The 27,144-nt window shown below is 47.5% G+C and overlaps 1 long non-coding RNA gene across 2 annotated transcripts; it reads left to right on the forward strand.

Annotated features, from left to right (window-relative positions):
• The first annotated feature begins 18,223 nt into the window (after positions 1-18,223).
• Positions 18,224-19,667, forward strand: LOC125556245. 2 transcript variants are annotated; one of them, XR_007305043.1, is made up of 3 exons: positions 18,224-18,419; positions 18,549-18,833; positions 19,331-19,667. It is a non-coding gene; the product is annotated as an uncharacterized LOC125556245 (long non-coding RNA). The 2 variants fall into 2 exon arrangements; XR_007305042.1 differs by having other exon boundaries at positions 18,549-18,775.
• Positions 19,668-27,144: the final 7,477 nt, after the last annotated feature.

Raw genomic sequence — 27,144 nt, forward strand, 5'->3', positions numbered from 1 at the left:
AGAACCTCTTCTTCCTCTCGCCACAAGTTCCTGAGCACTGTGCTGCTGCTACGTTCTTCCTCATTCCGGCTTGCGGTGTGCACCGCAGGTCAGGACAGTAGGCCTCCGGAACCGCACCTTTTGAGTCCTGTACGGGAAAAGGGTGATAAGGTTTTTGGGGAGCGCTCAGCGCGACTACTGACTTCTTCGTCACGGACGCCCCGGACTCCGACGACTACTTCCCCGACGACGACTTCTTCCCCGACGTCGACGACCTTCTCGACGACATGGCTGGCGACGACACCGACCCCAAGTCCAGTGCTACTGCTGCTGCTGTCCCGTATGTGTTCTTGCTCTTTCTGTTAGAGGTTCTCTCGCAGTTCTTTGCTCTAGTGTCTGTCCTACATATGTTAGGTTCTACGTTATTTATGCAACCTGTTCTACTATCTGCTTTAGACATGTTTGGTTGTAGTTCATATATGAAGATGCTATTTACCTTCTCTGTATCAGATCGCATGACTACTTTTATCCATGTTATATTAGTCATGCTTTATCTAATATTTCTATTAATAAAATCATTTGGTAAATTGCTCATATTTCCAACAGGTGGTAACCATGACAAGGCATCCACACACATCTTTTTAGGTTGTAGCTTTGTGAAACAAATTCAAAAGTCTGTGGCATCATGGGCCGATCATTTGCGGGAGTTCAGATCCCATTCCTTGTAAACTGGTTGTTTTCCCGGAGAGCTTTCATTTCCATTCCAAAAAGTCGATCCATGCTCATTTGACGGAGTTATTTCCAATGCATATTGATGAATTTGTGGGAACATAACTACATGATTTTCTGAGCTTTCATATAAGTTAGTCCAATTGATTTGCTTCCTTAACAAGCAGTCAGTGAACTCATGACATCTAGTCTTCGTGTGAGCTTCATGTGATAGTAAATGGCGACAACGGTCGACGTTGGCTAAACTGGATACCCATTTTTTTTGAAATTTCTCATTGCTTTTCTCCTTTAGATTGCCTCGCCCTCGCACGACCTTCTTTACATGTACTGTCTCCCTATGATGTTATTCTTACCCCACCCCTAGCGTGCACGCTTGATCACAATCTCATGGAATATGGCCTTGCATGACCTGAGTTGCCTAACACACATGACATTGTTTCGATAGGAGTGTATCACACGGAGTAGAGTGATTTGTTAATGTTACATATGGTATGGCAGATAATACATTTTCGCTATATGCAACCAACACCTTGATCACTAGCGCAATGTCATCCTAAAAACCTAGCTACTTAATATTTTTTTTGGTTGTGCATGCAAAGATTGCATAGTAAAATTATACATTTTCCTTGAGAACACATGGAGATTTGCACATGCAACTGTTATCTTGCCCTAACACACACTACAAAACCAAAGTCTAATTCCCCTTCAAAAAAATGTAATAACAGAAAACTTGATTCATATATTTTTCCCAAAGAAATGTATATGCAACTGAGGGTACATCCGTCAGTGCCCTCGGTAGGGTAGCGAGCGTGGACGGAAGTACTAGGATGAAGGTCGCACAGAGAGTTTACCCAGGTTTGGTCCTACGATGAGTAGTAATACCCTACGTCCTGTTTTGTGTTTGTATTCATGGTAAGATACCTCATGCAATGGATTACAATGGGGGTTTTGTATTTTGCTACGTTGAGTCTAGGTCTACAAAAGTAGATGAGAATAAGAGCCCCATAGCCCCTCCTTATATGGACAAAGTGACTAGGGTTTTACAAGGGATAGATCCAATTTGCTTGCCTTCATGTAGACTTGGGGGCCAAGATGGTCTCTAGATGTCTTATTCGATCCCCCGGGCTCCTTCCTGTCGCTAGCCTCTTAGTGGGCTTTCCGGTCCCCGTGGCTTGCCTGTTGTCGGGCTCCCCACAAAGACACCACCCCTGTGTATTACACCATCAGCAAACATCTTGAGCATCGACACATATTCGTACAAAACCCTCATAACAAAATAATTATTTGTTGTGCTTGCAAGTTTGTTTAAAACAATTAAATGTTTCCCTCTGCAACCCAGAAGAAACGATGTATTATCTCGCACTAGCCTCGTCATATCTAGTGGCGGAGGGGGGGGGGGATGACAAAAAAACCCCACAGCAAACCAGAACCTGTAGCCTCCTGGAAAATTTATACGTATTATTATCCATATTGGTTGCAAAATGCATGTATAATTAGAAATATATACTCCTTATGAGAATTGACTGCATCAAAATATACAACTTGTCTACTTATAGCATCAGCCTTCGAACCTCAATGACATTCTGTGAGCCAACTAACAATAAAAAAAGAAGTAGTACTACATATCAACAGACAAATCCGTGGTGCAAGAAACAAGAAATCCCAAATTAGATAAGATGAATAGGTACACTAATTACTAAATACTAATCAAACTCATACATGAAACTACAAGAAACTCCAAATTTTAGTGATGCTCGCAGTTTTCCTAATTTCACCGTCGTACATGCAACACTGCACACAGGGGATCCAAATTCCAATATTTTAAGGTTGCAACTTGCAATTGAGCTGGGCACAGGGCACTTACAAAGTCCAGTAGCCAAATTCGTATGGGATGGAGTAGCCGGTGAGGATGGCCGGCCGACCAACATGAACGACCACCGGACCGGCCAGTGGCGAAGAGCCGAAGACGACGGTCTCAGGCGCAGTCTGAAGGAAATATGCTCTAGAGACAATAATAAAGTTGTTATATAAATTTCTTATATCATGATAAATGTTTATTATTCATGATAGAATTGTATTAACCGGAAACTTAGTACATGTGTGAATACATAGACAAAACAGAATGTCCCTAGTATGCCTCTACTTGACTAGCTCATTAATCAAACATGGTTAAGTTTCCTAACCATAGACATGTGTTGTCATTTGATGAACGTGATCACATCATTGGGAGAATGATGTGATGGACAAGACCCATCTGTTAGCTTAGCATGTTGATCATTCAGTTTTATTGCTATTGCTTTCTTCATGACTTATACATATTCCTTTGACTATGAGATTATGCAACTCCTGAATACCGGAGGAACACCTTGTGTGCTATCAAACGTCACAACGTAATTGGGTGATTATAAAGATGCTCTACAGGTGTCTCCGAAGGTGTTTGTTGGGTTGGCATAGATCGAGATTAGGATTTGTCACTCCGAGTATCGGAGAGGTATCTCTGGGCCCTCTCGGTAATGCACATCACTACAAGCCTTTCAAGAAATGTGACTAATGAGTTAGTTGCGGGATGATGTATTACGGAATGAGTAAAGAGACCTGCCAGTAACGAGATTGAACTAGGTATGATGATGCCGACGATCGAATCTCGGGCAAGTAACATACCGATGACAAAGGGAACAACGTATGTTGTTATGCGGTCTGACCGATAAAAGATCTTCGTAGAATATGTAGGAACCAATATGAGCATCCAGGTTCCGCTATTGGTTATTGATCGAAGATGTGTCTCGGTCATGTCTACATAGTTCTCGAACCCGTAGGGTCCGCATGCTTAACGTTCGATGACGATCTATATTATGAGTTATGTGATTTGATGACCGAAGTTTGTTCGGAGTCCAGATGAGATCACGAACATGACGAGGAGTCTCAAAATGGTCGAGACATAAAGATTGATATATTGGAAGGTTATGTCTGGACACCGGAATGGTTTTGAAAAGGTTCGGCCATTTTCCGGAGTACCAGGGGTTACCGGAACCCCAACGGGGAGTTAATGGGCCTTCATGGGCCCTAGATGAGAGAGGAGGCGGTGGCGCGCGCCCCCCAAGCCCAATCTGAATTGGACTAGGGTTGGGGGGGACCCTTTCCTTCTCTTCTCCTCCTCCTTCCCTCCTTCTCCTAGGGGGAATAGGAAAGGGGGGGGGGGCGAATCCTACTTGGACCGGGAGTCCAAGTAGGACTCCCCCCCATGGCGCGCCCCCTTGGGCCAGCCACCTCTCCTCCCCCCTTTATATACGTGGGAGGGGGCACCCCAAAGGCACACCAAGTCTTCTCTTAGCCGTGTGCGGTGCCCCCTCCACAGTTACACACCTCGGTCATATCGTCGTAGTGCTTAGGCGAAGCCATGCGCTGGTAATTTCATCATCACCGTCGTCACGTCGTCGTGCTGACGAAACTCTCCCTCGTCCTCAACTGGATCAAGAGATCGAGGGACGTCATCGAGCTGAACATGTGCTGAACGCGGAGGTGCCGTACATTCGGTGCTTGGATCGGTTGGATCACGAAGACGTTCGACTACATCAACTGCGTTACTAAACGCTTCCTCTTTGGGTCTACGAGAGTACGTGGACACACTCTCCCCGCTCGTTTCTATGCATCTCCTAGATAGATCTTGCGTGATCGTAGGTAAAAATTTTAAATACTGCGTTCCCCAACACGTTCTTGCCCCTCCTCCTTCCTCGGTGTCAGTTAGCCGGCGGTGCGCGGATCAGGGTGATGAGCTTCCAATCGGCGTCAGGGTCGAGGTAGTGCGGCGACATGGTGGATGATTGCCTAATTCATGGATGGACGCGCAGGCGTGCCCGAGGGTGGCTGGGGAATAGAGGCAAAGCAGCCGAAGCCTGTGCGTGAAGTGTGATGATGGGCTTGTGGGTGCATGTGGATGGCAAGATGGGCCTGTCCCAAAGCTGCAGGGGCAATTACTACCTAGTAAAAAATAAATGTCATTTGGGCGGGGGGGGGGGGGGGGGGGGGGGGGGGGGGGGGGTTGACGACCCCCTCAACCTTGTACATAGCTCCGCCGTTGGTCATATCACATACACGTTAACTTCTAAAGTGGCCCTTTTAATTAAAGTCAAGGTTGTGTCTATGACCTATTTGATGGAAGTCCTCGTAGTACTCGACATTTTACATAGTTACGTAGCTTGCATCGGTGTTAGCTAACACCTCATATAAAACCAAAAACTTCTTACCCAAAAAAGTTTTGTACATTCAATACCTCGGAAGTTGTTATTAAGAAGTGATGTGTATATGACCTATTTGATGGAAGTCCTCACAATGTTGGGCTTTTACATTATGTGGCTTGCATCGTTGTTGCCCAACACCTCCATACAAAACTAAAAAAATCTAATAACCAAAAACTTAGATGCACTTAATCTATAGGAGGTTATTTTGGGATAGATACCGACATATCACATGAACTGGAGTGGTTTGACAACGTTTACACATGGCTTGATTGATAATAGAGATTTTTGAAATGAAAATACATGCAATCAACGTCTCGAGACTTAAGACCAAGTTGACGTCCAAGAACCCTAATTACAAAATAGTGTGTGTTTGTAAGTTGTAACATTCTCGCAACTCAAACTCAAACAAGCAGGATGTATATATTGTGGCGAGCTCATCAAATGTCACACTTTATTAGTGTCCCTTCTCCTATTGGTGGTGTCTGTGTCGATCACAGAACAATGTTTATGTAGTCGCACAAATAAACACTAACAAGTGGCTTGATTAGGATAATTTTTGAAAGATTGGATAAAATAATAATGTAGTTTTGAGAAATTAATCAAAAAAATTAAACCCGATTCACTTTGTAGGAAGAGTAGGCAAGTTTAAGTCCTAAGACATGCATTTGAGTTTGGAATTTGGAGCAATAATATAAAGTGTCAAAATCATAGTTGCCGCTTGATGACTTTATTAATTCAAAGCTGGGCTTGTCTCGAGCCTTCTTTTAAAAAAGAATCCTTCTTAAACACAACTTGAAACCTAGGATCAATGGATAATGTTGCCTGCCCTCTTTGTGCTAATCATGACACAGCTCATGTATGAGCACATATTTATTGGTTGCAGTTTAGCAAAATAGTTTAAGTGGTCTGTGATCATGAACCTGTTCAGCGATCCTTCGCCGGATTTTGGGCCCCATTTTTATGAAAGGCTGGTGGTTTTCCTCGTGAAATTCCATTCCAAAAGACAATCGATCTCATTTGACTGAGTTATCCTATACATCTTGGGGAGTTTGTGGGAAGAAAACTACATTATTTTTTGAGCTATGGTATAAGTCAATCTAATCATTTTCCTTATTAAGGAGTAGGTGAAAACCACGTGACTCAACCGAGTGTTGTATTGAAGTTTTTCCTTTACTTCTTCCCTTTGTATTGCACGTTGTGCACTTGTTGGTAGCATCAATACATTTATTGTTCTGGTAGTGCTTGGCCTTTTACATAGCTACGTGGTTTGCATCGGTTTACCTAACACCTCATACAAAAATAAAAAAACATCCAAGAAGTTACGTACATTCAATTTCTTAGATGTTGTTTTTGTTGACAGCCCATGTCTATGACCTATTTAATGGACAACCTCACATTTCTTGACTTTCACGTAGTTATGTGGTTTGCATTGGTGTTGCCTAACAGCTCATACAAAGCCGTAAATCAATAACCAAAAGCTTATGTGCATTTAATCTCTAGAACGCTTTTTTGAGGAATAGACGCTGATATATAACACATGAAGTAGAGTGGTTTGGTAATTTAAAACAAAAATTTACATGCAATCAACATCCCGAGCCTTAAGACCAGGTCGACGTCTGAGAGCTCTAATTATGAAATAGTGTGCTCTTGTAAGGTTTTTGCAACTCAAACTCAAACAAGAAAGTTGCTTATATTGTGATGATCTATCAAATGATGCACGCTCTTAGTGGCCCTTTTCCTTTATCCATCTTAGCACAGTTTCTACAGGGTTGCACACACAAACACTTGTAAGTGGCCTGTTTTGGATAATTTGTGAAAGATTGGATAATTTTTTTGAGAAAACAAATAACAAATTAAACCTATTTCACTTGGTAGGAAGTGTAGACATGTTTTAAGTCCTGAGACATGTATTTGAGTTTGGAGCAATAGTATGAAGTAGTCGAAATCATGTTTATTTTTTGGGGAAAATTGTATTTTGTTTGAATTATGTTTAAAATTGCCCTCTTCGGTTCTTTTAGTGTCAAAATTCTCATAAAATCTCCAACTAAAAAGAAAAACTTATCATAAAATTTGGCACGAAATTCATGCAATTCAAATGGGCCATCACATCCATCTCAAAATAAAATAAAATGGGCCATCGCAATTTTCCCACGCGGGGTGGCAAAGTGGCGTCAGACAAGGGGGAAGCCCTAATCGCCGACGATACAAATAGCCGTAGACAGGGCCCGAGACAAGTGCCGGTCGACTCAAAAGTCAAAACCCCCAGATCGAAGCCGCCTCCAACACACCACCACCAACGTCAGCAACGCCCCGCGCGACGCCGTCGGTTACCCGTGGACACGCGGTCGGCGTGGTCGGCGAGGATGGGCATGCGCGATCTGGTGACCGGTCGCGCCGGCTGCGCGGCGCCGGGTTCGTCGTCCTCATCCGCCAACCCCCTCAGCGCCCTCGCCGACGCCGTGCTCGGCTCCTCCTCCACATCTGAGGTGCGTGCGTCCGACTTAACCCCCATCTCGAGCGAAATCGGTGCGCCGCCGCCGACCTCCAGCGGGCACAGATGCTGCGTCGCTCGCGTCTCCTTGGATCGCCGGGGCGTTGGGTTGGGTAGATCGTTCCTGGCCCCGGGGGTTCGTTGATCATTTCTCGCTGATCTAGGCTTCAGCGACGAACTTATTGTTTTCCTCTTTGTATCATCCGCGAGAAATTAAATGAACATCAAACCATTGGGGCCTCGGGTGGGATTGTTACTGCGTGGGATTCCAACTTGCTGGTTCGAGTCTGTGTCTGACGATCTTCAGTTTGCTGTCACCAAGGTTTACGGCCCTTGCGACCATGCCATTAAACAGGATTTTTTGCAATCCTTATCCCATCTGCTGCCGCAAATCTCGGGTCCCTGGACAATTATCAGAGACTTCAATTTAACTCACAGGCCGTCCGGTAAATCTCACAACAACTTCAACTTCTCACAAGCAAACATGTTCTCCTGGACTATTAAGTATTAACTCTCTGCAGCTTCAGGACCTTCCGCTTCTGGACAGGCGGTCTATGTGGTAAAATCAGCAAGACTTGCTGGTTTTGGTGCGTGTGGACCGTGCTCTTGCTGACGTGGATTGGGCTCAAAATTCCCTGATAGTTCACTATTTTCGGTTGCTAGAACCACATCGGATCATGTCCCCATTTGTTTAACAGCTTTGACAACTATCCCAAAACCTCGATCTTCCGTCTTGATAGGTCGTTTTTAAACTTTTCTCTGTTCAAATATAAAGTTAACTGGAATAGTGTGGGGAGCAATCATGCTCACCTTGGCTCGGCAGGTATCCTCTGTCTGAAAATCAAGCGCACTAGGAACATGGCCAAGAACTGGTCTGCCAATCGGAGATCGCCGAAGACGCTAATTCTGAACTGTCACACCACCATCAACTTCCTCGACAAGCTTGATGATGCTAGGTGGCTTTCCAACCACGAACTGCAACTTCGTGTCGCGGTTAAACTTTCTCTTCACCGCCATAACGCCGCGATCGCTGCCTACTGGAGTCTGGAGGCAACGAGCAAAAATTAAGGATTCCGTCTTGGGTGACGAGAACTCCCCCTACGTGCACGTCTGTGCTTCTGTTCGACATTGTAAAAATCAAATTAAAACGCTTTCCAACGACAGATTAAACCACCCTAGTTTTAGCACACGGAGATGCTGCTACGCGCATGCCGATAAAGATGCCATCCTGCCAAACTTTTTTAAAAGCCTTGTTGGGATCAGCAACATCACTCGTTTCTACTTTGACCTGGACTCCCTCATGCTTCATAATTCCCACACTGCTGCCCAGGCTAGTGAGCTCTCAAAGCCTTATCGGCATGAGTTTTACCTTGGACGAGATCAAGACCGCCCTTTGGGCCATGAGTGATAGTGCGAGCCCAGGGCTGGACGGCCTTGGACCAGCCTTTGACGAAGCTAATTGGGATTTAGTTAAATTGGACCTTCTTCATCTTCTAACCGATATCCATGGCGGTATAGTAGATCTTAAACGCATCAGCCGAGCACTAATCGTGCTGCTTCCAAAAAAATGTGATGCTTCCAAACCGGAGAACTTTCGCCCTGTGTCTCTTCAAAACTGCTTCATCAAATTGCTTCTAAATGCCTTTCATCTAGAGCCCAACCTTTCATCAACCACCTCATCCACAATGAACAAACCAGATTTATTAGAGGGCATGGGATCGCAGAGAACTTTATCCATGCTGCGGACATTGTTCAAACTTGCTGCAAGAGGAAATTACCTGCAATTATTCTAAAACTTCATTTCATAAAGCTTTTGACTCTGTACCTTGGGAAGCCTTATCCTTAATTATGCGCACAAAGGGTTTTCCTTCAGCTTGATGTCTTTGTATTCAGCAGTTAAACAAGTCTTCCAGCTCTTCCGTGCTGCTTAATGGCAGGCCTGGACCGGGGTTCCAGTGCTGCAGGGGCTTGAGACAAGGGGACCCCCTCTCCCCATATTTGTTATCATCGTTGCTGATGTGCTTAAGAGGTTAATCATCCATCCCTCCAGCAATGGTTTGCTCTCCCACCCGATCGATGAACATCGGCCATGCACTGAAGTATGCCAATGACACTTTAATCATCCTTCTTCCTGACGTTATTCAGCTCCACACTCTTAAGCGCATTCTTCTGCAATTCTCCGAGACAACCGGGCTTACCATTAACTTCCACAAAAGCACATTCGCTCCGATTCATGTCGACCTTGTGTTGGCCGCGAGGCTGGTGGCGATCCTGGGTTGCCCTGTGGCTTCGTTCCCTCAATCTTGTTTGGGGTTACCTCTATCCATGCACAAGCTTAATCTTTGGGATTTCTTCTTCGTTATTGACCAGATTGACCGGCGTCTGGCTGGCTAGCGTTGCCTGCTTTTGTCTTTGGCAGGCAGAGCTATTCTTGTTTGCTTCGTGACGATCTATGCCACGAGCTTCCTTCTGTTGTGGGGACCTTACTTGAGATTACCGAAAAAATCTTTTGCCCCGCTTTATATATAAAGCACCGATCATACAAGCATACCGATACAAACACACCCACCACCGCACACAACACACACCCAAGACAAGATACTGAGCACCGCGACACCACCTCAACGACTACCAAACTAAATCGCTTGGAGCCAATGGAGACCTCCATCACAAGCTATCCTCCGAGGAGAGGCGAGGCAGATAACGATGGAGTAAGGACTCCCAAGACGGTGCCTCCAAAAGGGCACGACCATGTGTAGCCAGCACCGTCTGATCTCGAAGAACAACTTTTCACCCGGAGCATCACCAAGCAGTGGGAACACCACGACGGAGCCTTCATGAAATATATGGCGTCCACGGGCGTAGCCACCGTCGGCCCCTGAGCAAGTGGTGTACCCCAACGCTCACACCCCTCCGACGCACCCTAGCTCCACCAACCACCTGCGTGACCATGGCTGCGCACCCGCACCTGAAACGCATGCTCCACCCAAGAACGTCGCATCTCCCACCGCCAGGGCCGCCGCCCTGCATCCAGACGCCCCCAGGACCAGCCAAAGTGACCGGATTTGGTCCAAAGGACGCACCTGACCGCCAAAACCGCAACATACATCCTGCCTCGAACAACGTCGGAGCTGCATCAGCCCGCACACGGTCGGGGAAAGGGGGAGGAGGGGGAGCGGATGCATCCACGACTGGCACACCCCTGTGCCAGTGACGGGTGGCCCGAGGTCGTCGGCGCCTCCCATCCCTCCAGCCTACCTCCTGACTGGACACCCCTTGTGTCACCCCACCTCGGCAGCTGGCGTAGCTCCACCCAAGGCCACCAACACACACCCGTCCATCGGCAAGGGAAACCTCCAATATCCGCCGCCAACCACCAAGAAAGCTCACAGGGGAGCCCATCCACGCTGCCCGTCGTTGCCCACCCGCCGGAGTAGTCAGAGTCCAGCTAACCTGTCCATCGACATGTCGCTGCTGAGACGTTGCAGCCAGTGCGACCCTCAGCCCGCGTTGCCTGGCCCCAGATCCGGACGTGCCGCCGCCGATCCTGGAGAGCCAAGCAGGACCCATCACCTGTTCGCCCGCCACGGGGAAGTAGAGGCATCGGAGCTCCGCCTACCACACCGGTATGTTGCCCGACACAACTCCATGCTCCGCTACCACACCACCATGAGGCCTGGCCGCCGCCGGTGACGGCTGGGCTTCGTCTGGCCACGCCCTTGGGCGGTGGCGAGGGAGGAGATGAGAGGGGCGGGGACCAACAGGATTTAGGCTTGCCCCCCGGCCGCCTCGTGGGGGCGACGCAGGAGGAGGAGGGGGCGTCGAGTCGTCCTTACTTGAGATTGAGAAGCATTGTAGGGCCTTTTATGATCTGGCCAGGAATTAGTTACGGGCGGTCAATGCAAGGTGGCTTGGGATCTCGTGTGTACACCGTTGCCGAAAATGGCTTTCGCCCTGCTTTATATATAAAGAAACGATCATAAACAACCTGGTACATGCCAACACAACACATGCGTACACCCAAGGAAGGATACATAGGCGCTGAGTGCAACAACACCACCCCAAGCACTACAAGAGTAGCTGGGTCCTCGACCGTGAACACGCCATCGTGAAGAGATGAAGCCGCATACAACGAACTGTGGGCTCCAAGGCGGCGCCTTCAAGAAGGATATGACACTGGAGCGTCGCCATTGCCTGACCCGAGGGTCAGAGTTTCCCCAGGAGCAACACGACGTGCAGTGATCACGGCGACGACGCCTTCAAGAAGGGAAGGAGCTTCGCCGCCACTAGTCCGTCCGGAGATAGAATAGATTTTCACCTCGGCCAATACTCATCGCCACCAAACACCACACCTGGGCGACCATGTCGCCCACACGACCATGGTTATCAGGCAGCACCAAGCCATGGGCTTTGCCGATGAGCACCGTGACACGACCACCAGGGCCGCCGCCCTGTCATCCAAGACCTCGACGCCACCTCACTGCCACCCACCGCTACCCCAACCAAAGAGACAAGTGGAAAGGCCCCGCCTTTTGCACGCTCGAGCTGCCGCCAGCGCCGAGACCCAATAGGCCGGCCAAAACTAGCCTCCATCGGCCCGTCCTGCCGCCGGGCGTGAGATGAGCTCGGTCCTGCTCTCGAGCGCAAGACGAGCTTGGTCCTGCTGCCGGGCGCGAGACTCACTTGGTTCTGCTGTCGAGCGTGAGACGAGCGATGGACCGCAACTGGGAGAGGACCAACCCTTCGATGAAGGTAGCGCCCGAACGATGAGGGGGGGAATCGAAGGTCGACAAGGACGCACACCAATCGAACGACGCCGAAAAAATCCTGTTGCTGCCATGAAATGACCTAGACCACCTCCATGAGCCACCACCATGCCGTGGTAGCCCACATCCATGACGGGACCCCGAGGGGCAGCCCCGAGCCGTCCTGCAGTAGGAGTGCCACTACCCTCGCCGCCAAAGGTCGCCGCGCGTAAGGGCCAGCTGAAGCAAACACCGCCACCAGCGCCACCAGTGGCACGAACCACCACCGCCACTGCGCCGCCACCCCCACCAGCCGACCGCCACGGCAGGAGGCGGCCACCCGCAGCCCAGGCCGCCCACGGCCCGCACCTTGCGAGGGACAGATCCGCGCGCCCCAAGCGCAGACAATGCATCCGGCCAGCACGAGTGCCCCGCCACTAGGACGCCCGACACGGGGCTGCCACCCGCCACCAACCAATGGCATCGGCGCGCTGCCGCGCTGCACCGCCCATTGGCCAGCGATGCACCCCATCCCGCCACCAAGATCCGCACTGAGGCTGCCGAACGAGGGGATGAGAGGATCCCTGCCGCCACCGGCGGCGACAGGCTTTGCCCGGTTGTGCCCTCGGGTGGCAACGAGGGAGGAGGGAAAGGTGGAGGCGCGGGGGGGGGGGGGGGGGGGGGGGGGGGGGGGGGGGGGGGGGGGGGGGGGGCTGGCTGCGGTGGAGACTAGGGTTCCCCCTCGGTTGCGCGCGGGGCGATGCGAGGGGGGAAGGGGGCGCTCCTATTTGGCAAGGTATCATGAAAGGCCTAGATTTGTACCGCTCCATTACCAAGGTTCTGCTAGGGGGTGGCTCTACCATGGCTTTTTAGTCTCATTTGTGGCTTCCTCTATCTCATACCGCCCTTGCTCAGCAATTCCCTGCTCTTTACACCCACTCCAACAGGAAAACTATCCGTGGCTAGGGTTTTGGCAACGCGCGACCTTACTTTAGACCTTGCCCCTAGGTTGTCATTCACGGCTACTTGCAAGCTTATTTCTTTGCCCACTACTTTGGCCTTGGTAAACTTGAATTTGCAGGTTGCAGACAGAAGGATTTTGAGGGAGCTAGGTAAACCGCTAACCACTAAAATTGCATACAAGGCAGTCTGGCAGTGAACACCGGGAGATCACCTGGCTCCGGCCATTTGGAGGAACTACGTCCCGAATAAATGCAGAATATTCATAGCTCGCCCACAAAGATCGCCTTTTTACCAATGAAAGGCGATTCTACAGAAACATCGTCACTTCGGACACCTCCCCCCTTTTGCAGCCAGACTGAATCTATTGTTCATCTGCTATTTCATTGCCCCCAACTAAACCCTCTCTGGGAGGAGATAACTAGTCTATGTCATGTTACACCTCTGGGGCTGCTTCACACCTGGGATATGTGTATTTGACAAACAAAACCTGCTCCACGGTGCTCATGTCCCTATTATGGAGCATCTGGAAATGGCGGAATGTCATGGTTTTTCGCTCCGAGCACCAGGTTCTACACTCCATCGCTAGAGCCACAGAAAACAACCTGAATCTGTGGGCTCATCGCTGCAGAAATATTCAGAAAAAAGCTTTGCTAAATGACTGGGCCTCTATGTTATTCCACCTTGCTGAGAGATTATAGTCGTTTTTTTTACTATGCTTTGTAATTTCTTCTTTGTTCCTCCCCACCTATAACTCTGCTCTCTTGTAGTGGCTTCTTTGGTTTGGTAATAAAGATTCAGGCAGGCGTAAGCCCGCCGTTGACCCATAAAAAAAATAATGAACATCAACCTAAAGTTTTTTTTTGACGAAACTCAGGAGCGCTGATAAATTTATGATTAATCTATTCATGTTTTAGGTTGATGATTTTTTGAACCAATTTTTATTTTCATTTTTTATTTTTGCAGATGAGAAAGGAACTTTCAGGATCAGCAGTATGCCAGAAAGCTTCTTTTGATTCACCGATGCCCGTTCCTTTATCAACACTTCCAGGCTCCGAGGATGAGATCAAGCAAGGTCAGGGACCTATTAGAAGCATGAAGGTTATTTTCCCTAGTCCCCAGTATCCTAGATATATATATGTCTATTTGTGATATTTCCTAATTCCAGTTGAACATTGCCAGGGCACCGACTTCATTAGTGGGCATCATGGAGACACCTATGGTGAAAATTTTCAAGCCACAACCCCTTCTGTTCCTGAACACAGAATGATCGAGCCTCACCTTGGAGAGCTGGAGCAAATTGATAGTGCTACTGGTGTGAATTCCAAGCCCAAATTTGATGGCAAGTTTCAAACTAATGTGATTCTAGATATTAGTAATTATGTTAATGCATGGTATAAAATTGAGAAACCCAATAATTCAATTAAACTGATAACTCTTTATCAAGTTTTGCTCGGTCATGTGCCTTTTGCAGTTTTCATATATCATCATCAGTAGCTTGTTTAGGTATGGTTGAATTGCATGCGTATTTCCACTGGGACTAAATACACTGTGAGTTAACCCTATCACGACATCTGTTTCAGGTCCACCAGAGATGGCTGTTCCCCCTCTATTGCCTCAAAGTCCATTTCAACAATACAATTTATCAGAAAATGGACAGGAAGAATATTCAGGAGCAAAGGTTAGCTTAGTTTCTCATCTGTGTGTTTGAAGATTATCTGGAAACATGAGGCCGGCCAGAGGGCACCGAAGAAAGACACTTTTGTGCTAACCAACTTCGCTTCTAACTGATTGGTCTTAAAGCATTAATCCCATGTCTTGTGTTTGAAGCACCTAATGCTTAGTTTATTTGTGCCAGGATGGATTGCTGGATCATATAGATAATCTTTATGATGATGAAATGAGATCCTCTGGAAACATAAGCACCGAAGTTAATAGTTGGCTGTCTGTGTTTGAACAGGTCAGTGCCTTCTAAGCTGCAGTCACATTTTCAAGTTTGATTATTTTTCAAAAGATTAAATAAACATGACCTGGATATTGTGGTGTGCATGTGGGATTTTAAATCGGTCTGTATGGACTATTCGGTCCTGCATAGCAGAGGATCGATTTGACCATACTTAGTTCGGTCCTGTAGTTTTGCAAACCGGTTTTTATTCCGTCTTTTCAGGTTCGGTTTTGGGTCTTCATTTTTTATACCCGGGGTGACCCGCCACAGCTTTACAAATTTTTGGGCAGCCGCTAGTGGCGCTGGAAATATGCAGCAGCAGCTAAAATTCGAGGTTGCCCCAAAAATTTTCATCACAAAATAGAGATGTGTCATCTGTTGTAACTGGTTTTTTGGCCCCAAAAGACAATTTTTTGCACCGCCGCTGTTTTACCTCATTTGTTGGAGATGCTCTTAATTAATGTAATAAGGTGTTATGTTTGCGCTTTGCGGTGGTTGCAGGGTATTTGGGGTTGCTTCATGCAATATTTGTAGACTATATGCCCGGATTTATAAGATTATACATACAACTACAGCTTTGAAATAATGACTTCTTTTTCTCTTTTATACTGCTGAGTGCTGAATTGACTATTGGCGACGCTGATCCCATCATTTGCTGGATGCAGGGAATACATCCACGAGTCATGAGCGATGACGAGCTGTCAGGTGATGGATGGTTGTTATTTCTGCGGATTGCCATCAGCCACCTGGGTGGACTTTCCCAACCAAGGTTTCTGGAAGAGCAGATCACCTGTCAGGATCAGGTTACTGGGCATCGAGTATGGATCAAGCTACAGCAACACTCTGGCTGGTCGGTTAAACTGGAAGCTACGCGGCACTGCCTCTTTGAGGCCCTGCAGGATGCGGCGATGCTGGCCGTTATTACCATGAGGCAGCATTTCCCTTGCGAGTTCGCAGGCACTCCGTTTGAAGTTCTGCCTGTGGCGCCTGGGCAGAGGGGCAGGCGGCTAGATGATGGTGCCGCGGTCGTCCGCGGCGGTGCTGTAGCTTCTGCTTTTATTGGCCTCGATCACGATGATGTCCAACCTCTTCTCGTGGTCAGCTTCATGTCCCTTTTCCATGAGCGTTCCGAGTCTTTGCTACGTCTGAGGGAGCACGCGTTGAAGGAGCGGTTGCTGATCGCGGAGATAGAGAAGATGTTGGAAGAGCACGATGGTTCCCCAACCCGAACTCAGGAGTTGGATCAAAGAATTGCGGAGCTGAAAAGGAGGGCTGGAGAGATGCATGGACTTCCTGCCCATGCTGTCAAAGGATACATTGGTTGGTCTGTGTTCGTCTCTAACGAGGCGCAGCAGGAGATGAAGCCATTGGAGGATGGAAATGAGGTACCACCTGCAATTGCAAGCTCCGCAGCAGTATCAGCCAGGGCCAGGTTGTGAGTGATATGCATGCATTGCACCATTTTATATTCATCAATAATGATGGTTACAATCCAACCAACCTGTGTTGTTGTAATTCATGTACTGGTTTTGGACTTGGATGGTGTGATTTAGGGACCCGGACGTGGCGCCGTGAACTCATGTTGTTGTAATCTCAGACCCCTGCTTGTGTTGTAAACTGATGTATGTGCAAAACCTAAATGGGCTGTCTGTGACACCCTACAATATATGGTTGCTGTTGAGACATATATGGCAAATGGTGAATGGTGATGAAATTAATTAGCTGTTTGCATTCAAACGCATAAGATAATTTGTCTACATGTAATCATCTATACCTCGGCATGTTTGTCTTACATGATTTGCATCGAATTTGCATTCAGTGTTCTAGTTACAGAATGTTTTACTGAAGTTGCTCAATGTACAGCGTCACACTCGGACGGAAACCTTCATGTCGAAGTCATCTCCATCTGCTGATGCCTGTATATGTTTTCCTTGGTTAACTCCTTAGAATTGTTGATACTGTCCTATGCCAGGTACGCCCAAGGAATTAACATACTTGTAGATTTCTTTTATTGTGTCCGTGTGACGGAAGCTCTGCTGCCTTCTCTCGCCGTTGGGAAATATTACTATTCTCTGCACTAAAACCAGCATATAATGTTAAATGGTCTATACCATCTTATAGTTGCCTATGTGGAAGCAGATGTCAATGCTTAAGTGGGAATGTGGGATCAGACCCTCTGTCCAAAAAACAAAAAGTAGGATCAGAGACATATCCGGCTGCACATGCACCTAGGGGAAGCCTTCCAGGCCCACGATCACATCCCACCGAGGGTCCACACCTGGGCGAGCAAGTGTCTTGAACAGGTACCCCTCCAACCCGGCCTGAGAATGGAAGGCGCCTGGATTCCGACGCAAGGCAAAGTCCAAGACATATGAAACCACCATCAACCGAATTAGTAGCTCAACACTATGCAATCTTGTAATGAGCGAAGCAACATCAACAGCCGCCATCATGGGTTGCGACTCAGAGAGTGGTGGTGTCTATGGCCTGATTTGACGTAAGTCATGTGGCACTGAAGCCTTCCGTAGTTATGTGGTTTGCATTGGTGTTATTACCTTACCTATCACTCCATACAAAACCGAAAATTAATACCAAAAACATTAACTTTCAATCAATTACCAGAAGGTTGTTTTATTGTAATAGACGCCGACATGCCACAGGAGGTGAAGTGGTTTACTGACGTACGTAAAACATGGCTTGGCTCATAACATATTTCTTTTGGGAAGGAAAATTACATGCAATGATGGTGTTGAGCCTTAACACAAAGTTGTCCAAAATCCCTAATTAGGAAATAGTGTTTGGGCCTGCTTGCGATCGAGCCTTAACACAAAGTTGTCTAAAAACGGACGTGGCGATTCGGCTCCCGAGCTCAGATGCTCCCATAATCCTCGTCGTCCACCTGAGTCTTGGGATCTGAATTTTTTTTTTGAGCATGGGATCTGAAAATTTTGGTCTGATAAGGCGCTGAGAAAATGGGAAAATGTGTCGTACAGCGGTTATACAGTAGAGAACAGTGGACCTTTCGTGGACCCAAACCGTATGGCCGTCTGCGCCCGCGCGCGCGCCGTCCTGATCCGTGGCACAGGACGTCGGCTTTTGTGCTGAGCCAAGGACTGGTAGGCGTTAGAGAACTTAACTGGGCCGTTGGGAATGCACGTGCGCACACATGAGCAGGGTCCATCCCTATCCCCCACCGGATCCAGTCGCACCCCCACTCAGCCGTCTTTTGCCCGAATCCGAGTACTCTTTGGACCTGCGGCGGCTGCTTGAATCCCTGGCGTAGCAGTGATGGAAGATGCCGGCCTTGAATTCTTGCAGGATACGGTCGACCGGTAAGTGGATCTGTCTCCTGCATGAATCTGTTAATCTCCTTATTTTTGTTTTTTTATTTGACGGCATGCTTCGGCAAAATAACGGAATCGATGAATTGTCCACCCTCCATTGTTTGTTTTTTCTTTCAGATTTCTCGTCCAGGAGGAGTTTGTCGACAGCCTTGAACACCCAGATCCAGTACCTCTTGCATTGTTAACGCCTGACGAAGTGAATCCAGCCGGCCAGGAAGCCCGGAATGTTGCATCTGGATGCGGCAGCAAGTTGACGGTGGTGGCGCTGGTAGGCCGATGCTGCGGCGACCGACGGTAGCGGGAGATATCACCCACTGCGTCCGTCCGCGCAATCTATTGACAAGGTAACCCAGAAACATCTGGATGGACGAAGAGGATAATTGTTTTGTGTTGTTTACCGCTGTACGTTCATTGACATGCTCATCCTGGGCCTATATTAATTTATTTTTGGTCTCACTTGAATTAATGATGAAGCTAACTGAAAGCTTAGGCCTGTTACATATGCATATTGTTATATGATGATTAGGTGGCACAGCATTTTAAAATTTGTCTGATGTACATGTGAAAGGTTTCAGATGTAGTAACGGTTAGCTTTAAAAAATCAGGTTGGGTTAGTTTATGTGCTCAAGAGAAACTAATAATTTTCTTGTGGAGGAGGCATCAGGCATTACAAATCATTGAACATTAAGTTGTTTTCTTTTTTAGTTCTACCTCCTAGCTATGTAGAAAAGATATCATGTATTGCTGCTATTGAAATCTTGAAGTAATTGCTAAGTTGACCAAATATGCATTGGTACTAAATATGCACATAGATGTTCAGTAGCATTTCTGACTAAAATTGGATTTTGGTTCTCACCAAATCACTAGTTTTTGCTTTGAAATGATCATTCACATGGCAGGCCCAAAAGGTACTACTTGGTAAGCTCAGAAATCACAAGTCTCCAGGAGAAGCGCTCGGATTTAGGTGTTAAGCCAAAGAACCACAAGGTCAGGCCAGGTTGACCGAGTTAGGTTGAATATTCAGTATGTGCACACCTCTGCATATCATATTAGGTTGAATATTCACCACATCACTATCATGTTCTGGTTTGTACTTTCCGGCTACCATACCTGTGCATATCATTGCTTTTTTCATATTGCTACTTGGTGATGCTCAAATTTATTATATGTGCAATTTTCAGATCTAAATTGCTCTTAAGTAAGCCAGTTTCCAATAAAATGATTTATGAGAAAGATTTTGGCCCCCTCACTCCGCGTCGCCCCTGCTCGGGCAACTCGGGCGGGATCTAAAACCCTAGCTGCCGGGGGTTCCCATCCGTCCTCCCTTCCCTCCGCCGCCGCCGAAGGACGCCGCCGGCTATAGCCCCGGGATGATGGCGGTGGCGGGGGTCTTCCCTCTTGCCTGCGCCGTGCGGGCGGTGCGGAGCCCCGCGGCGTGGGTGGTACGGCCGATCTGGCCTGGCGGCGCGGCGGGCCTGCCTTCCGGCGGCGGCGTGGCGGCTGCCTCGGCCAAGGGCGGCGATGGTGGGATGCGGCAGCCGGCCCTGTCTCGGGCTGCGTGGCGGCGTTCGGCGGCGGCGGCCGGGTCTGCGGCGACACACCATCTGACCTTGGATCGGCGGTGGCGGCATGGAGGGCCTGGTGGTTGGGTCGGCACCATGCAGGTTGTGCCCTGCGGACAGATCTGATCTGGCCGGTGTGGCTTGCGCTCTATGCGGCGGCTCAGATCGGCGGTGACCGTGCGCACAATACGTGATGGAGGTTCTTCGAGCGGATCCGGGTGAAACCGTGTGCTCGGCTTGATGCCAAAACCGGCGTTGGTGGCACCATGTGGTGTCATTACCTTCTTGAAGGCATCGCCGTGGAGAAGCTCTAGACCTCTACCCGCTACCTTCGGGGGAAACCCTAGATCAGTTGATCGGATGACGGTGGCGCTTTGGTGTCGTTTCCTCCTTGGGGGCGTCATTCTTGGAGGCGTACACGGGATCGAGGGACCAGCGGGCGCCTTTTTTGGTGGAGCGGTACTTCATCCTTCACATTGATGACGGCGGATCTCGGCGGCGTGGTGAAGTGGAGACTCGGCGCCCGATGCGCGGTGATGGACTCGCGCAGGTGGAGGTAGTTGTCTGGCATCAAGGTGGCGTCGATGACGGAGTGGCCTGACAAGGTAGAAGCCTCAATATCTGCTCTGAAGACGGGCCTGTGAAAGATGGCGGCGACGACACATGTGAGTGCGTCAGACCAGTTTATGCCCCAAACCTGGTATGTGGCTCGGCTGGGGCTTCTGGCTTTTGATGATAGGCTTAGGTGAGTAGACCGGGTATGTGGCCCAGGTAGCACGCCTTCATCATATGGATAGGAGTACTGCCATATGTTGCCAAGATGGTAGATTCAGGCATATTGTTGTAATACTTTGTAAGGTCCTCGAGAATAATCAATAAAGTGGCCCTATGCATCTCGCAGATGCAGAGGCCGGGGGTCATCCTCCTTTTCTAAAAAAATGAGAAAGATTTTGGCTGCCATAGATGTGCATATTATTTGTTTTCATCATTTTACCCGATGATGACCAAATTTACCTTGCAACTTCGGATCTGAATTGCAGTTCTAAAACTAAGCATGTTCTCTAAATAAGAATTGTGAGAATGACTGTGCAACAGGAGAACCCCTGTTGGTTAAAAGGAATTATCCTTCTGTCTTGTGGCACATGTCTGCCGGCCTGAAAGCTTTGGTGGTGAGCGGGGTTCCTTTCGCCGAGAAAAGGGACGGGTTAGGATTTGAGGACCGCCTGGCAATTCTGCCTGGTGGTAGAATGGCAGGCAATGGGGAGGTTGATTTTGTGGGCACTAACGGTACTTGTCGTGAAGAGAGTGGTGGCCGGTCTGCAAGTGTGAATGCCCTACACGGTTTAGCTGCACCAGATAAGCAGAGAGGTCTCGGACGTCCAACTAACAGCAAAGAGAAGGTTCCTTACGAGAGGCTGAGCAAGCGAAAATGTTTCTGCAGCATTTGTCGGCGCGAAGGTCACAAGAGAACCACCTGCCTTTAACTGGGGATGACCCCAAGAAATGACAAAAACATGGCAAATGCAAGAACTGTGGGATGGAAGGACACCAACGGAACACGTGCACACGGCCGCTTGTTATAGCTGAGAAAAATTTCATGCTTGATTCTGTAGATTGCAAAACTCTGCAAACTGAGGATTTTCTGGTGTGTTTCAGCGAACATTTGCTCCACGCTTGTTCCTTTGATTCAATACAGTAGACATGTTGAATTAATGAGTAAACTTTGTTGTTGTAGATCAATAAATTGTTGGGGTTCACATTTCTGAAATCTTAAATTGTCCACGTTTGAAAGTTTTTGAGTGACATGCCTGATGTGGAGTTGAGTATTTCCTACTGTGGTCATCACACATGTAATTACTGGATCTAGCCATGGCATGCAGCTTGACATGACGCCAGTTTGTGCGTCTTGGCTTTCAAAATTTGAACCGGGTAAATGCAGTTTGTGCAGAGCTGGCTGGTGGACGCCACCCCGCTGCACTAGCTGGACTGCGAGCCATTCTTTTGATTCGGCATCCACTGGTAGAGTTTGGAAAAAAAAATAGATCCCAGCTTCCCCTGCTCATGGCTCCATCTGTGTTTGAATCGGCTGCAAGTAAGACGACGGGAGACACTGACGGCAGTGGTCGGAAGCAGAATGGAGACGGCTCAGCGTAGTACAGGAAAACAACTGAGCCGTTTGCTTGGTTTCTATTCCGCCTTGACCAAATGGCTGCCTACACATTTAATGCACCTGCATGCCTAGTTTTTATTAATTCCCATACATCTACTCTACACACATGAATACGCCACCAGGCACATATCCACATGAGAGCTGACGGGAGAGATTTCGGGAGCATTTGAGCCCGAGCTCAGAAACGAATATCCGTCTGAAAACACCCTAGTTACGAAATAGTGTTTGGTTGTCCTTACAATGTCTCACAACTCAAATAAATAAGTTTGTTACACTCAAAACAAATCTCGATTAATAAGGAACCGGTCAGGGCTTAATTCTGGTGAAATCTTATGGTCTAATTCGGCACGTAGAACCAACCAAAACAAAAACCCAATTAGTTTATTACTACAAAAAGAACAGCCCTACCGGTCATGCGCTCACCTCCTCCGTGGAACATGCACGAGCCTCCACAGGAAGGAGTACACCGTTGTCTCTTGCAGCAGGTAAGGCCACATCCTTGAGTGACGATGGGCTGCCAGGTTACATGACCGTGTGGAGTGGCATCCAGGAGAGGCCCTCGCCCCCTTTTTTGGAAAGCACGAGAGAATTGCACATTGTTTTATTTAGGGAGAAAACATGATAACCTGTCGCCGAGGACACGCCGATCTAATATTTCAGGACTTTGGTGTCGTCATTGGCACCGTCGATTGAATCTTTGATGTTAGTGACGAGATGGGTGGTGGGTGAGCCATAAATTCCGACCTCTCTCTGGCGTTCCCAGAACCGATCGTACACCGGGATTGGGCTGCTTGATGTTGCAAACTTCTGGAGCCAATCTGAAGTCCCGTTCCAAAGAGATTTCTTACGCTCTTCCTGGCTTTGGCCTGACACCGATATCAAGGAAGACGGCTTCAAGGTCTGACTTAACATCCACCCTGGAAAAGATTCTGAACGTTTCTCTAGACCTCGATCCAAAATCACGGCCAGATGATGCAGCTTTGAGATCCGCTCTAACATCGATCTCATGCTCTCATGCTCAGCCATAACCTTATCTGACACCTGGGCCATGGGAGCAGCTTTGGGGTCCGATCTAAGGTTGGCCTCAGAAGAAGATTCTCATGGTCATCATGAGCCTGATCTAACATCGGGCTCGGGCCAAGCGGCTCTCGCTCCTCCTCATCTTGGCAGGATACCACGTTCGTAAAGATCACTAGAACAGGAATGCGCGCGTTGCAGCGCCCGTCAGTCTCAAGGAAAGAATAATATAAATGTGTAAGGAAATTAAACCCGCAAATACTCAACTGGTTTGTGAATGATTTTATTTGAGTGACATCCAGCAAGCCCTACTATCTTTGGGGCATTGATAAACATTTAAGTAACTTAGAATAAACAATTAGATATGGTAAATAATACACGCCTAATCATGTTAGGTGGACATAATAGAAATACCTAAAGATATGTAAATCAATAGAATGTATTGATGCCACTGGAGCAAACACAACCTTAATTAGTTGCACGCTTAGCATTATAAGAGACAAAGACCTTCACTTGAATTATTGTCATGCTCTTATCTACGGAAACATGTGGTTCTGTCATATTTTCTACATGCTCGTAGCGAATTTGCAGAGATAGGTTCATTGAAAGCCTGATGTACAATGAATTGTCTTAATTATATTACAGATCTTTCTTAGTCTGCACACACAGTTGTGCTTTTTCTTACCATATGATAGTACTTATATCTTACAAAATCGAAGATGCCACACCAAAACTGAGATAAGATGGTTACCTTTGAAACATTTGTCACTCAACAACTGGATAGTAATAGTATTAATATAGGTATTTGAAGCATGCATGAAGGAGTAAGCGAGCAACAACAAACATGAGAGGAATGTTGAAACAAGAAGTGTTCTGAAAGTCATTAAATAAGTAGGCCTAGAAATATATATATATATATATATTGGAAATTTATTGCATCTATATTGTGAGGCCCCGCTCACTAAAATCTATGAGGCCCTGAATCAAGCTCTAAACAAAAGTCCAAGTTGAAAACAAAAAAATGGAGACCAGAGTTAGCGAAAAGCATATCTTGCCTCTAAAATTTCTTGAACGAAACTATTCGTAGTGAAATAAAAGGCACTGTAATACCATACAAAAATATTATACAGTATTAAAAGACAAATTTGGGTATGAGGCTAATCTGATAAACAAATCCTCTTAACTATGTTCAATGCTATCAACATTCAATCTTCACATACAGTAATACCAACCACTGCCTTGTGAGTGACCTGCAAAGAATAGTTGAATCCCATTAGTATATATGGCATCAACTGTAATTACTATTAAATTGGTAAAAAGGGCACCGTACAGAGAAAACTGCTTATGATCTCTAAAATAAAATCATTAGTTCGTGTTTGCCAGGTCACCTTCAACTCCATTGAGATTTATCAGCAACCCAGGAAGCCAAAACTTTCATCAAGTACAACTTTATCAATTGTGAATTTGTGATCCTAACCTGCAGATTTATGTAGTACAATGTAAAGAACTAATATGCATGTAACGGCTTCAATCATATACATGGAACCCAGAATTTACCTGCTATGTCATGTCAACTGGCGGAAAATTCAGAGAAGAAAGGCCAATGAAAACGTGGCTAAGTCCTTTTAATCAAAGAAAAATCATGAAGTTGGTAAATTGCTTGAAATGAAAAATGCATAACAACCTGAATCACCTTAATTTAACAAAAGCAAACATCACACAATCAAAGTGTGGTGTACTGTGAGGATGGTAGTGGTTATGTGGATGAGGTTAGTATACCTTTGGAGGTGCCAGCACCCAGCAGAGAAGATCCATGGGCCATGGCAACAAACGGCAACAGGCTCGCAGCTGTCCTGACGGTGAGGAGGGCAACAACTCACGAGCAGTCCATGAGAGCTAGAAAATAGGGATCAGTGATGGAGGTGGTGCCGTGGACGGCGTGGCGGGGTCACTTGCCAGTTGCCAGAAGAGACAGCGCCGGCAGTGGCTCGTATGTTCCTTGGCGGTGAGAGGACGGAGGTAGCTAGGCGACGACTGAAAAGGGCTGTGAGAGAGTATGGGTGAAGAGGAGGAGAAGATCGCCGCGAGGGGAGCGCATGGTCGTGCTCAGGGGATAGGAGCCGCCGCAGGTGAGGGGAGAAGAGGCGTCATCGATCGATGGGGTAAAAAGGGGAGAGATAGAGCAACGAACCAAGGAAGTTGTGCTGGATTCGCAACTTCCATTGGACCTGGGCCTTTACAGCCCGGTTACGGACAGAAACCGCAGGTTACTCTGCGGAGCAGCAGCCCGCGAAACGTTGCGGGGAGGTCTTAAACGACCTGTGGATGACCGAGCTGATCTAAAACGTACGTTAGAGTGATCCAACGGATGAGAGTGCCAAATCACTGAGAGGCTTCGTAGGTGGCTCTATTATACTGTTTCTCAATCTCACCATGCCAATCCGTGCTATAGTCCATGTTGTCGAGCCTGACGGCTGGGCCTAGGGTGAAGGGCTCGGCTTGGCCAAGGTAGCCATTCGAGTTGGCAATGAGGGCACTGCCGGCAGAGACGAAGCTACCACACGATTAAATGTGTTTCAACGAGCCGGGCCCCTCAGATTATATAGGTACATGGGGTCTCAAGCTTACAAGACTCTAGTTGGCTATGTACATGGAGACAGAGTCCTCCACGACGAAGTCAACGTCTTCTTGTATACGTCAAGTCTTCTGGATCTTCCTTGCAATCGTCATGGGCAGCCCGAAGTGGCCCAGAACATAACCGACATGGGGGTCCTCGGCCCGGCCCATTAGTCTAGAAGTCAATATGATGAGAGCCCCCTCCCCCTAGTCGGGACACCATCAGGGTTGATCTTGAAGGTGACCACCACACCTTTACATACGTCTCTGAAGCACACTGAAACGTCTCCAACGTATCTATATTTTTTGATTGCTCCATGCTATATTATCTACTCTTTTGGACATTATTGGGCTTTATTATTCACTTTTATATTATTTTTGGGACTAACCTATTAACCGGAGGCCCAGCCCAGAATTGCTATTTTTTGCCTGTTTTAGGGTTTTGAAGAAAAGGAATATCAAACGGAGTCCAAACGGGATGAAACCTTCGGGAGCGAGATTTTCTCATCGAATACAACTCAGGAGACTTGGACCCTACGTCAAGACACGTAACAGGAGGCCACGAGGTAGGGGGCGCGCCTACCCCCCCCCCCTCCCAGGCGAGCCCTCCACCCTCGTGGGCCCCCTGTTGCTCCACGGACGTACTTCTTCCTCCTATATATACCCACGTACCCCCAAACGATCAGATACAGAGCCAAAAAGTCCACCGCCGCAACTTTCTGTATCCACGAGATCCCATCTTGGGGCCTGTTCCGGAGCTCCGCCGGAGGGGGCATCGATCACGGAGGGCTTCTACATCAACACCATAGCCTCTCCGATGAAGTGTGAGTAGTTTACCTCAGACCTACGGGTCCATAGTTAGTAGCTAGATGGCTTCTTCTCTCTTTTTGGATCTCAATACAATGTTCTCCCCCTCTCTTGTGGAGATCTATTTGATGTAATCTTCTTTTTGCGGTGTGTTTGTTGAGACCGATGAATTGTGGGTTTATGATCAAGTTTATCTATGAATAATATTTGAATCTTCTCTGAATTCTTTGATGTATGATTGGTTATCTTTGCAAGTCTCTTCGAATTATCAGTTTGGTTTGGCCTACTAGATTGATCTTTCTTGCAATGGAAGAAGTGCTTAGCTTTGGGTTCAATCTTGCGGTGTCCTTTCCCGGTGACAGTAAGGGCAGCAAGTCACGTATTGTATTGTTGCCATCGAGGATAACAAGATGGGGTTTTCTTCATATTGCATGAGTCTATCCCTATACATCATGTCATCTTGCTTAAGGCGTTACTCTGTTTTTAACTTAATACTCTAGATGCATGCTGGATAGCGGTCGATGAGTGGAGTAATAGTAGT

The sequence above is a fragment of the Triticum urartu genome, chromosome 5 (genome assembly GCF_003073215.2).
Source record: "Triticum urartu cultivar G1812 chromosome 5, Tu2.1, whole genome shotgun sequence".
In the NCBI taxonomy this organism is placed as follows: Eukaryota; Viridiplantae; Streptophyta; class Magnoliopsida; order Poales; family Poaceae; genus Triticum; species Triticum urartu.